General features: G+C 35.7%; 1 protein-coding gene across 1 annotated transcript in view; it reads right to left on the reverse strand.

The window, feature by feature from the left end:
- LOC100961597 (serine/threonine-protein kinase TNNI3K) overlaps positions 1-12,764 on the reverse strand; it is a 241,852-nt gene that overhangs the window by 110,410 nt on the left and 118,678 nt on the right. The window lies entirely within an intron of this gene.

Consider the following 12,764-nt stretch of genomic DNA (forward strand, 5'->3'; position numbering starts at 1 on the left):
TTTTAAGCATAAGAGTGATGCGATATGACTTTTCTTTTTTTAAATGACTTGGTCGCTTTTTTGAGATTAGAATGAAGGGTTGAGCAGAACAGGAATAGAAACAAGGAGATGAATTAGGGATTTACTGTGATAGTTCAGGTGAGAGATAAGAATGGTTTGGATCAGCATGGGAGTTGCAAAATGGTCAGAAATGGTCCAGTTTGAGACATACATTCAAGAGAGAGTTGACAGAATTTCCTGATTGGCTAGATGTCTTTTGTAGCTGCTGATTTGCTTGTTTGTCTTTTTTCATAAGCCTCAAGTTCCATGATGACAGAACAAATGTATTATTCAGCCCAGATCCTTCATACCTTTGTTGCCCTATGACAAGAAATCAATATTTTTAAACTAAGTTCAATTTCTATATGCTAATATACAGGTACATAAAAATGGGTATAGGGGAATGATAATAGAAAGAGAATAATGTAGAATGGTCTCAACACCACTCAGAAATTTTCAGGCCATTACTTGCCCTAAGTTGAAGAGTAGAATAACAAGCCAAAAAGTAACGGAATAAAGGCTAAGATTGGTGTGACAGACAAATGGTCCCAAGTTTCTTCTATTGTTATAACTTTTTTATACAAAACTCCATGCATATTTTATTCTTTAAAATGAAATGCCATTAGCTTCTTACCTCACAGCCTCAAAATATAAATTTTACAGAAAACTGAAAATATATTTATTCTATAATCAAAGTTGTTGCAAAATAACCAGCATTGATTATTATATATGATTAGGATATTTTTAAGGAAAAACTTCAAAGGACTTTAATAATGTGATTAGTTCAGAGGCTGCAAATGTAACACCGATAAACACAAATGCTCCATTATAAAATCATTTATCTGCACTTGATGATCCATTCATTTTTGTCAGTACGTTTTGATGAGGTAGAAACTTATAGAATGCTCCTTACGCAGAAAATAGCTACTGAAAAGAATGTGCTCATTGTTAAATCCAATTATGTATGTCTCTAAAGTCATTCTAAATGCAACAATAAATACACCAAAGTTAAACCGCCTGCAATCTTGCTGCTAAAAGAAGTGATTGCAGCTGATTTCACTGAAAATCTATATATTTCTATCTTTACACATTATTTTCTCTTCTTCTCGAAAGACATCCTCTGCATTACCAGGAAATGACTCAAAATAATAAAATAATTTGGATGTACACTGAAACACCAAGAGGAATGTAGACCCCCACTGTAAACATGATTTTTTGGAACTTGCTAGCAATCGAATTACTTAGTTCTCTCAATATTGGTTATATAGAATTTAAAGGGTTTCCAATTAACTTCCAGGAAAGATAATATTTTTTAGTTGCATTAAATGTAATGACACATTTACTTTGCATTAAAAAACATTTCAGCAGAGTATATCAGTTAATTTCTTAACATTAACAAATCAGCCTTTACATTACTCTTGAAATTCAGGAATAACGTGGCTTTATTGTAACAAGTCCTTTATAATTGATCACCATTATTTCAAAAACTGTAGTTTCCTTAATATAATTTGAAATTGTTTAGGATGTGGTATTAAAGGTACTTTATATAGTGAAATGTACTGTGGGCAAATTTGAAAGCTATTTTTGCATTAAAATCAAAGGCCTTGGATGATTGGATACAGGTGTAAGAGAGGAGGGCTTATTAATGAGCGTTTTGGTGTGTGCACCCGGGTGAATGGTGGTATCATTTCTGAGAAAATAAACATAAAGAAGAACAATGCTATAATCACAAGTCTGCTTCTGGATATTCTGAGTTGACAATAACTTTTAGACATTTGAGTCAAATGTCCAACATGTAGCTGGATATTTGGGGTCTAGAGCTTGGAAAAGAGGTCTGTGTCGAAGATAAAAATTTGACATCACAATTAAAGTCATGAGACTATTTTACAGAAACCGCTGAAATAGATAATGAAGGTGGAAATTCAGACTGGTGAGAATGGCATGGAGAATGGACGTGAAGAAACAGAGACGGCCCAGATCTCCAACTTTAGCCAGAAGTTTGCCTGGGATAGAGCTCTACCAGGACACGGGAAGGGAAGGGTAGACTCAGTGGGTTTCTTCCCTCTTGTTTGCTTATTCTTTAAAGATAGGGGGAAAATTGAGCCTTAAAAATGCTTAAAGTCAAAAACTTAAACTGCCTTTATTGATGTGAGCCTGTATTCTCACATATATTTTATTAGAATGAATTCATCACATAGGACTCTATTATTATATTTCATAAGTCAAGAATTATTCCAAAACAAACTTATCCTCAAATTTATGCTTTAAATTATTCCTGCTCAGCTATATTTTTTGCCTTGGTATAGTTAGCAGATCTCAAGGCTTGACACACTTTCTTAGACCCTGCGTTTCTTATAACTTAAGAGTCATCACTCGATCAGTTAAAAATCTTGGCATAACCTACACCAAGGTATTGTACAGCCACGTCTTTCTTTATTGTTTACTTTACAGTAAAGGCAGTAAACCATCGAAATATAAATGAAAGAAAAATTTTAGAAACTTGTCAAATCACTACGAAAAATTCTGCATTTAAATTTGAGAGTTGCACAAATGCAATCAGAAATATAAGATAAAGTTGTTTACATGGTGCAGAATGTGTAGTTCAAAGTGTTATGCATGAAATCTCAAGCAAAACCAAGGAAATTAAGAACCTCTTTTCATGTTTAAAAATAATTACAAGAAAAGTGGAAAAACAAATTAGAGCAAAGCTTGTGGAAATAAGGACATTTTGGTGCTTTTAATTATAGGGAAGAGCTTGGGATCTGCCTCTGGGAAGACTCAAGTTTGAATATCAGCTCCCAGCGTTTCTAGTTGTGGAATTTTAGGCAATGACCATAATTCTCTTAACCTCAGTTTCCACAGATGCAAATCAGTGATGTGTCTTTCCTGACTATTGTACAGAACTGTTGAGAAGATCAAATAAATAACAGATAGAGAATATTTACAAACTGTAAGGTGTTATTCCAGTGCAATTTTATTTGATGGAGTATCTAACTCTGGCACTAAAAGATTCTTTGTTCTTCTGGCTATAGTGTCATCGTTTTTGAAGTCTTCTACATTTATATCTTATGAAAATAAAATTTTTCTAATTAAAGGGTATGTGTGATGGGTTTAAATAAGATTTTTACAAAAATTACAATACCTCAAAATGTCTTACACAGACCTGGGTTATAAAACTATCAAGTTGAATGTCAAACTACAATCTTTGCCTGAAGGACTTAAAAAATACAACACTATGTTGTATTTGGATGGGAATCAAGGATTTTTGTTTTATATAGGCAAACTAAATATGGAAGGATTTAACAATCTAGGCCTATGACTTGTGACTAACTTGAGTAATTGATGATCAATAGGGAACACAGAGTTAGGTGTTTATCTTTCCTGAACTTGATTTATGGGAAGATGAAATGTGTCACGTAGACTGAGATTGCTTAGAGAGAATGAATGACTGGTAAAATCAGAATTAAAACTCAACCAAAACAAAAGAGAGGGAATTGAGGGAAGGAAACTACCGTTTTCTCACCTATCTATTTTACATCTGGCAGCGTGGAAGGTATTATAGAGACAAGCCCTTATTTATTATTCATAGGAATGCTCTGAAGGCAGCAACAGTAATTTCAATTTTTTTAGAAGAAGAAAACCAGAGTGAAGAAAATAGATGATCTGATGAGCTTATAAGATAAATGAGGTTCAGTGACCACTGAGGTTCTTTCTTACTTCATAAGAAAGTCTATCCCTCCTTTAAAATTGTCATCAGCCTGGCATTCAAAGTTCCCCCGTATATCCTGTAGAGGTCTGTGGTAGGCAGCAAGGTTAGCCAAATTTATGATGTACAGTGTTCTCACATCTAGCCATTAAATGTATTGTTACATTTAGAGGGAAACATATTTTTTCCCCAGGGATTGAGAAGGGATTTCTAGGATCCTTGAGATTTCTTACAGAAGGATGGCTACTGTATGGGGGTGGCGGAAATGCTACCAGCAGGAGGTCAAATTTATAAGGGTGATCTATGAGGATGAGTGACATCATGGAACTGAGAGAGGAACACTTGGTGATAACTGTTCTCTATACGTGTGGGGCCTGCAAACGGAGTAGTGATGCGACCGCTCCGTGTTTGTGCTTATTTTGGCATCATAAGTAGGTCTCCTCATGTTAGTTTATATAAAATCTAGAGAAGCTAAAAGCCACACTATCTTCTCTGATAGTGATTCTGTTTTGCACCATCCTGTACAATTTATAATATAAAAAAGAAATGGAGATCAGAGACATGGTATCCCCTCCTCATTGAAAGTCAAGTATTGGAAACGCTCAGGTATCAGAGGCAACATCTTCACCTGCATTATTAGATTCTGTATACTTACAGCACAATGCTTTTTTATTTTGACTATGTCACTTTTCACCTTCCTGGCATCAAAAATATTTCTATCAGTCTCTGACACCACAGAGCACCTAGTCTTATAAAAAGAACTTCTCCTTTCCCAGAAATTAAAACAAAAATAACCATCAAATGACCAAAATAGAAAGGAGAAATATTTCCCTTGCTGAATTCTCCTAAATCCCTGAGAATTGTAGCCTGTTTTTCCATTTTTTCTTTAGCATAGAAAAAAACTGACACATGACAATCCAAGTTCTTCAAAATGAAGAAAACACGTGAGTCTGAAAGAGACGACAGGGACAACCGCGCCTAAATCTGCTCAATATGTCTGAATACAAATTTTGTAAAACTTAATGCTAATTTAATTTTCTATCTGTACCTGCCATAACATTTCCTTTACACATTAGGTATCAGAATCACATCTCCTGTATCCGATATGGCAGAAATTCCTGCTGGAAGGCAGAGCAGAATAATTCCTATCATAAAGGATTTTATACAATTACAACTTCCAAGGATCTCTGAGTTAACAGCGTATTTCTCTATCATACAAGCCCCTTAAAGACCCTGTGGTATATATGAACCACATCATCAATAGCTGAATTATTTTCTGTGCAGTAATGACTTTCAGTGGGGGGGGGGGCATAGCAGAGACAAGAGGAGAATAATCTTCACTGATTCTCCCGTTAACTTTAGCTTTCACTGAATCCTCAGATGTACTTGCTAATAGTGTGTGTTCATGAGCTTAACAACAGTTTAAATTGACAACTGATTTATTGTTGGGATGCATTGATAGAAATGTATTTTATTGATACTAATGACCCTAACTTTGACAAATTGAGTGATGGAAGAGGAAGAAAAATAAAGAAATAGGGGCGGTGCCTGTGGCTCACAGGAGTAGGGCGCCAGCCCCATATGCCAGAGGTGGCAGGTTCAAACTCAGCCCTGGCCAAAAAAAAAAAAAAAAAGAAAGAAAGAAAAAGCAAATCTTTAAACAATTGGCCAGTTGGCCGTTTATGGAAGTTCTTTGTCATCTTGAGCAGAAACAGAGATATTCTGCAGTGACAAAGGTAAAGGGCATAGGCTATTTTTACTTGGCTATAGTTTCTGTTCATCTTAGTAGAATCAAGCAAAGTCAAATATTCAAGAGATCAAGTTCCTAGAAGGAAAGGGACAAGTTAAAAGAAATTGGATATGAAAAGTTATCAGGCCTGATGGAATTAAATGCACATGTCATGATAGAGCAATGGGTACAGGGGGAAATAGAAGCAAATAATACTGCAATATTGATCTGATATTTTCCCAGATTGTGGGTCTCAGTAGATTTGGAGATGGGGGAGATGTGCATTTCCATACATCTTTATTGGTGATGAAAGAGATAAGACTAAGAATTCATATTTAATGAAAGCTCCGCAGGTGAATCAGATACACGTTACCTTTTTTCTTGAGCTAGATGCGTTTTCTTATTATAATCTATATCCAAATCACCTGACTTTATCACATAGCCACTCTAGCTCAAATTAAGGGAAGCTAAAATGGGAGTCCAGGATCTTAACAGATATATACTACTAAATAGGTAACACATAAAGAGGACTGCAGAAGTTTCTGTTCTTTACTCAAACGTTGGTAACGAGAACAGGACACAGGCAAATGAAACACATGAAGTAGAAATTTAAAAACAGACACTCAGCTTACTCTTCAGCATCTGTGGTAATGTGATAGGCAGAGACATCAGCCACGTCTTTCAACCAGGCTTCTTGTTAACTATGTACAAGAAACTTAACAAGAAACACAACTTTCATGTAGCATAGATGATGCCAAGATTCGTACAAGAATGGAAATCCATATTCTTCTTAGCAAAGTATCTCAAGAATGGAAGAAAAAGGATCCAATGTACTTAGCCCTACTATGAAACTAATTTATAGTTTTCATATGAAAGCTATAGCCCAATTATAGCCCAAAAATAAGGGGAAGGGGGAGAGGGAGGGGAGGGAAGGGTGGAGGATGGGTGAAGGGAGGGTGATTGGTGCACCACACCTATGGTCCATCTTACAAGGGTACATGTGAATCTTTCTAAATGTAGAATATAAATGTCTTAACACAATAACTAAGAAAATGCCATGAAGGCTATATTAACCAGTTTGGTGAAAATATTTCAAATTGTATATAAAACCAACACACTGTACTCCATGACTGCAGTAATGTACACAGCTATGATTTAATTAAAAAAAAAAAAAAGAACGGAAATCCACAAGTTATCTAGGTGTTTCCCCAAACACAAATGTTTGCTATTGTGTAAATAAATCCACTGATCTATTCTTGTTTTCCACGTAGATATTTTAGTAGCTACAGCCAGTACTGTGTACCATTTTCCCCTCTAATAACTTGCTGTTGTTTTGAACCTAATGTTAATAATAGACAAAAAATAATAGATCACATGTTTACTAAATCCCACGTTGGGCTCATCAATGTGTAATTTTATTAGTAATAGGACACCCAAAGTTTGGCAGTAATACAGAAGAGGGAAGAAGCAAATGCTACTTTAGAACTTGGAAAGTTGAGAACAAAATATAACCCTATTTACTATATGGAATTGTACCCCAAAACTCAATACTGATGGGTTAAAATAAGATAAGCAAAGATATGACTTGAGAGCTCCACTTTAGATAATAGCAGGTACAAACTCCATCTGATAGGAGACGCACAAAATATCTCTTGAAAAATAAATCTATCTGAAGGCTCAAAAACAGTAAAGAATTAAGGGGCTAAGATCCAAGGTGAGAATGAAACCCAGAGATGTGAATCCAGAATTAGGGCTCACATTTCTCCATTGCAAATCTTCCTATTTCATTCCTTGATAACTACCTAACTGACGAGCATGGAAATGACCACCAAGAGACCTACAAAAAATATTTAAGGCAGGATTCACTTATTATAGAAATAACCCAAATATTCATCAATGAATGTTTGAATTGTAAATATTCAATAAATTGAAAAAATAAGTATATTCATAATACTATAGAGTTATTTAAATGATGAATTCCCCAAAATGTTGGTAAATAGAACCCAGATATAAAAATTCACACACGAATCTGCACATGTAGAATTAAAGTAGGCAAGACTAATCCATGTTGTCATGTATCAGTAGTGGGGGGAAGAGGAAAGACTAGAGATTTGAGTTTGTGTCTGACCTGCTATGGTTCAAGACTCCAGTGTACTTCCAGAATAAAAGAAAAATAAGTTTTTCTCATTTTTCAGTCCAGACCAGGCACTAGTTTTTCAGTGGGTTTTGGGGGCAAATCCTCAGCTTTTAATGCCTTGCTGTTTCTTGCTTTGTCATAGTTCTCTGTACATAATCTTTCCCCAGAGACTTCTAAAGGATGAGCAGTATGATCACCAGCAGGGCAGGGTCCAGGCTTCTTAAATTGCCTACCAAAATATTAACAGAAGGTTTTCCCCTTCTGTCATTCTCAAAAGTCATGTAAATACTGTCACAGCTGATTCAGAAGTCAGATCACTTAACTCAGTGGTATTTCTGTTTATCCAATCCTGTATGATGCCTTAGGAAGGAATAAAATTTAGCCATCCATCCAAAAATAAATAAAATAAAAATACAAAGGATGAGAACTCTCAGATTATTCCAGCTTGAGTTTACTATTCAATATTTAATATGTACAAATCCAAACTTTGTATCATTTCTATGAATATCATTTAAGATGCCAGCAATAAGCATAGATTTGACTTTGCATTCTTCCCTCTTGAAGTAATCAACTCCCTTCCACATGCAAATACTATGGGTGACCGAAAGCTTAGATGGTATGGCAGACCCTTGCTTGAAGAATTTAATACTGAAACATAAAATAAGCAGAGTTTTGAAATAATTACATAGCAATTTTATTGTTTGAATTTACATGTCAAAGACAAATCTGATCATATTTGACATTTTATTTCTTTTGTTATTTCCTCCGTGTTAAACCATTATTATCTCTCTTAACCTCCTAATGGGAGAATTATATTTCAGCAATTGCCTCTCCAACAACATTTATGAAAATGAGTATAGTACTCTGAAAGTACTTCCCTCTGAAGCTCATTAAGTGTTCTTTTCTAAGTTGTTCACATGGAGTATGGATTATTTAGCTTCCCAATAACTGAACAGTAGAATTTACCAAACAATGGCAAGCTATTTATATATTTTCTTTTTTTGTTACAAAATGCAGACAAGTACATGCCTTTTCACTGATAGTGTTATTAAAGATTCAATACCACTTGGGAATAACAATGGGCTGAATTATATAGTTAAGTTTTAAAACCAATAAATAAAAAGTTAAAAAAAACCCACTTTCTTCTCACTGCGAACACATTAAAATATCTCTCCTTTAGCTCATCGCAGAGAGCTGTGCTAAGTGCCAACATTTCTATGACCTGAAAAGCCACCATTTATGGCCTTTTGTGTGCCATATGCATGTATGCATGTGGATGTGAATGATGTATAGAAAGACATCTAGCTCTCTATCAAAGCTGTATCTATCTAGAAAACCCGGAGGGACTATCCTCACTTATTCATCCTTTTTGACAGCAGAGAATGGCTACTTAAAAACTGCCTTTTAGTATTAGGCTCATTGTCAACTTTGAAGAACAAGAAAGTGAATCCTGAATTTAAGACGTTTAAGCTTTTCAATATTCTTGATGTCCCTTTTCTAAGTGCTACCAAGGTTAGCTTTCTCTTAGATTATAAAATCACTCAAGCCCTTCTGATGTTGCCTTTTCTCCTTTCTTTATAAACCAAGAGATTGAAATTGTTCAGTTCTCTGTTCCCAAAGACATCAATACAGTAATCTGAATTTCTTCCCAATCCTTCCACTCTCCCCGCAAGGCATTAGGAAACCAGTTTTTAAAAATTGACTTGCCTCCTGATAAAATTCTCTTAAGAAAATTTGCACAAACAGGGGGCGGGGTTGTTGTGCTAGATTTTTTCCTAAATTCTCATAATGCTTTACACTGCTCCTGACCGTCCTCTCCCCGACAGTGTTTGTGTCTGTTGAATGTGTGAGCATGCAAAGTCTTTCCTCCTGACCCCCGTGAACCTCATTCTCTCTATTTATACAACAGTAAGAGTTTAGGTGTCCCAGTTAAATATCAGAATACCCTGTCTTGCTTCAGTCACTGCTTTATTTTACATTAATTTATTTTTCCAGCATTCCCAGCCTATGAATCCTTCCCCATTACTCTGTACATTTACAATTGCCTTCCTGTTTGGTTTAGAGTTCTTTTTTTAAATTGCATATTGATATATATAAGGGTATATAAGATTAGGTTACATTGTTTGCATTTTCTAGGAAAAGTCCCAGTTGTATAGGTCATTACAAAAGTCTTGAGATACACAAAACTCAAGAAAGGCAAAATCTGCCCCAACAGAAACAAATGAAGACCTTCCAGCAACACCGATAAAGTGACCAAGTTGAAATATGCAGAGGTGAATCAGAAAGGACACTGTCAACTGTGTTTCTTAGAATTGAAATAATGAACTACAACACAGCCTGTCTCAAAACTTTCATATGTATTTGAGTCCTTCATCCAGGAGGTGTGCCATTTACCTCTGCATTGTACCTGTTAGGTGTGGGCTGAGACATGGGGCTCAGGATTAGAGTTCTTTAAGGACAGAAACTAAGTCTTAGTTAAATTGGATCCCATCACACAAAACTTAGTCTACAGTATGTTCTAAATTAATTCTTGATGAATACATGAGTAAGCCAATTGACAGCATGAACAAGGTATGGGAACCTCTTTCATCATACAGTCTTTATAGCAATGAGGTCCAACCCATGTGCCCATGGCCCTTGGCTGGTCATAAAGGTATCCCCTGGGGATTACACAGTTGGCAAACTGTTATTTTTATCTGTTTAGCACACACTCAAAAGTTCTTGATTTTGGGGGGGGGGATTTTAACTCCTTACTTTTAGTTCACAAGTTGCATGTAGATTGAGGATCCTGAGGATAGTTTATGAAATTGTCTGTCTAATCAGAACATCACATTCTCCTATCTCTAGTGGTTAGTTAGGAAGAATTATGAGGCCAAACCCAGGGCAATCAGAGCCAAAAATATAAAGTCTTAGGAAATGTGCTGCCAATGTGGGAACAGAAGACATCTCTCCACTGTAAGAGCAGCCAGAGGTTGAAAGGAAGAATAAAGACAATACTAATAATACAATTTGAAAAAAAGCTCAGCGATGGAGAGAGAACACGTTTTAATTACATTATTTGAAATCCTAGGTCTAGTCATGCCTTAAACAACAAACACTGCTGATTTTTCAGTTATGTGTGTGAAAATCATTTACTCCTTCTTTTAAGCCAGTTTGAGTGAGTTTTATGCCATTTACCACTTGAAAAGGTCATTTACTGTAGTCTAACAATCCACATGTACATTGATCTTTGTCAACATTAGAGATTAAATATGTATATGCCATGAATATACTGTTATGTTTCAAACATATGCAGTACTACTATAACAAATAAAATATGGAAAATTGCTTTTTAAGTGTTATAAACAATTAAGAATAAGAATTCAGACTAGTTAGTCAAACATTTTCTAAAAGAGATGGACTCTCAAATGCAACTCCCTGAGATTGGCCCCACTTTTAATATTAATAGAGACGATTACACTCAAAATCTTTGTTATTACTGATTTGGAACACCTAGTGCAGTCTTGAATCTATAATTCATGTTCCATAAATACCTATATATTGATTTCAATCATAAAAGGAGATTTCTCCATCAACTTACATATTATATTATCTTGAACCACGTGATATTGTTGATTTGCAACCATTTTGATCAATATTTGACCAAAGGCAATTTCATGTGGGTCAATGCCCAATAAGCATTTACTGAATGAATGAATCAATCGATCATTAAATCTATGTATGTATACTGTTGACAGCCTCGAGCTTAATGCCATTCTAAACGAAGCAGAACCAGAAATTTTCTGAGTTTTTGTTACTTGACTCCTCTTATTTTTTGTTCAACTGGTCTGTGTGTTATCATTTAAAAGACAGAAATTGCCTGGAAGATTAATTTCTATTTCTAGGTCATTTCTCTTCTACTAAAGAAATAGCCATTTCAGACGCTTGAGCACAAGTGGCCCTTTCTCCATCGTCCACAGTAAGCTCACCCCTCTTCTTTCTTGATGGATACACAAGGTGTATGTAAGTTTTTCTTTTTCCCTTTTTAATTATAAGGTTTGATGATTCAGAGAAAATGTTTGTGGATGGTTTGGTTTTACTTAAGCTTTTAAAATCCTCTCTGTGCTTACGTTTTGTCCAGAAGCCTTTTCCATCCTATCCACATCCCCATCTAACTCAATATTTTCTTTCTTTCTCCTTTGTTTTAACTGTCTGAGATATCATCTAGAATGAAAGTGAAGAAAATTGCCCTGAATTAAGAGAATCAAAGAAATACAAAACCAGTGCCCACTGCCTTCTGCCTCTACCTCCTCCCCTCCCAGAACATTGTTTTCTGATAATCGTTGCAGTGACAACCATGCTGCTTATGTATTTGCCACCTCTACGATGACTACATGCTCTCTGTCTTTACAGCGCCCAGGGTGCTTTAAGAACACAGGAAAATAACTGTAAGTGATTTGTGTTCAGGCAGAAAATGTTCCCAAAACTCTAGATGCAAAAACAAGTTATTTTGTATTCCTCAAGACACTTTTGTACCGCCTGAACCTTAATTATGCTTCCCAACATTTGCAAAATTAAAACTTCAAATTAAACATCTCTTTAATGTCGCTCCTTTGCAATTCATCCATTTGTTTCAAAAATGATAAAGGGAGAAAATTATGCATTTCAGGAGGTACTTGGTCACAATACCAACTCACATTTATTTGAATGTCTCAGAAAACAGAAACTGTAAAGCTTGTTGTGGGAAGAGTGTGGAAAACAGGAAGTCAACCAAGTGAGCAAACATGAAATGGAGGATTATCCTTATTTGTGAGGAATCCATTCCACCAAGAAATTGAATCAGAGGCTTCTGCATCTAAAGCAGTAGGGCTACAGATGGAACCCAGGAGAAATGACTTTTTAGATGAGACGTAGACTGGTCTAAGAGCTATGAGACCGCACGGTCCAGTGACCAGGATTCAGAGATGAGGAGTTGAATCCCAGTTCTGTCACTTTGAGGGTATAAGTAATTTATTGTAATTCAGCAGACTCATACTTCTGCAAGGCCCTGAGCCAAGTGCAAGGTCTTTTTTCACACAATTAGCCCTTTCTATCCTGTAACAAGTATTTCTCCTCGGTCCTAGATTGTTCCCTCACCATGCATACACGCTCTAGCAGCTCCCATCCTTGAAATC

This window comes from Otolemur garnettii, unplaced genomic scaffold, assembly GCF_000181295.1.
Source record: "Otolemur garnettii isolate 467f Iridium unplaced genomic scaffold, OtoGar3 scaffold00010, whole genome shotgun sequence".
NCBI lineage: Eukaryota > Metazoa > Chordata > Mammalia > Primates > Galagidae > Otolemur > Otolemur garnettii.